Source organism: Gracilinanus agilis, chromosome 3 (genome assembly GCF_016433145.1).
Source record: "Gracilinanus agilis isolate LMUSP501 chromosome 3, AgileGrace, whole genome shotgun sequence".
NCBI lineage: Eukaryota > Metazoa > Chordata > Mammalia > Didelphimorphia > Didelphidae > Gracilinanus > Gracilinanus agilis.
Genome location: NC_058132.1, coordinates 344,395,375 through 344,396,400, shown reverse-complemented (window position 1 = coordinate 344,396,400; position 1,026 = coordinate 344,395,375). Strand labels below are relative to the sequence as shown.

The 1,026-nt window shown below is 37.9% G+C and overlaps 1 non-coding gene across 1 annotated transcript; it reads right to left on the bottom strand.

The window, feature by feature from the left end:
* Positions 1-611: 611 nt before the first annotated feature.
* On the bottom strand, positions 612-716 carry LOC123243381. Its single transcript, XR_006505923.1, has one exon. It is a non-coding gene; the product is annotated as a U6 spliceosomal RNA (small nuclear RNA).
* Between the last annotated feature and the right edge of the window lie 310 nt (positions 717-1,026).

Sequence of the window (1,026 nt, the reverse complement as noted above, 5' to 3'; positions counted from 1 at the left end):
CCAAATAGAATGTTAGAGCCACCTTCAGAAGTAGAGTGAGTTTTAGAGTTCCCCTGCAAGTCTTATTTTTAGTAATTGCATATAGTGTCTTGACTCAACTGTAGTTAATTTTTATTATTTTAATGAGAATTAATAACTCCTCTGAAACAAGCCATTGGTTTTTTGTTTTGTTTTATTTTTTTCTTTAAAAAGACAATACCACTAGGCAGCTTGGTGTAGTTACAAAGAACATTGGGTCAGAAAAGTGCAGTGAATTTGGAATTGTGGGACCTAGGTTTTGTATCATAAGCAGCTTTGCCTGAAGCTTCATAGAGATCCAGAGCATATATCCTTCTAGAATTCCTCCTTACTACCAGTCTAGAAATCCTATCCAGAAAGTAAATAAAGGTTGACAGGGACAATTTATCCTTTTTTAAAAAACCCTTTCTTTCTGTCTTAGTATCATTTCTGAGATAGAAGAGCTACAAGCTCTAGGCGATGGGGGTTAAGTGACTTGCCCAGGGTCACATAGCTAGGAAGTGTCTGAGACCATATTTGAATCCAAGTCCTCCTAACTGTAGGCTTGGTGCTCTATCCACTGTGCTACCTAACTGCCTAGGAACAATTTATTCTTTTTTCTTTTAATCCTTTGTGAATTTGCATGTCATCCTTGTGCAGGAGCCATGCTAATCTTCTCTGCATTATTTCAGTTTTAGTATATGTGCTACTGAGGTGACAGGAACAATTTATTGTTTTTTTCTTTTTTAAACCCTTACCTTCTGTCCTGGATATTGGCTCCAGGGCAGAAGAGCAGTACAGGCTAGGCAATGGGAGTCAAGTGACTTGCCCAAGGTCACACAGCTAGGAAGTGTCTGAGGCCAGATTTGAACCCAGGATCTCCCGGTTCTCAATCCATCAAGCCACCCTACCTATGAGAATTAAAGGACCAGGACACCTAAGTTGGATTTTCAAAATATTCGATTACAATTAATAATAGCTAACATTTAAATAGCACTCTAATGTTTGGTTTAAGAAACATTTTATAGA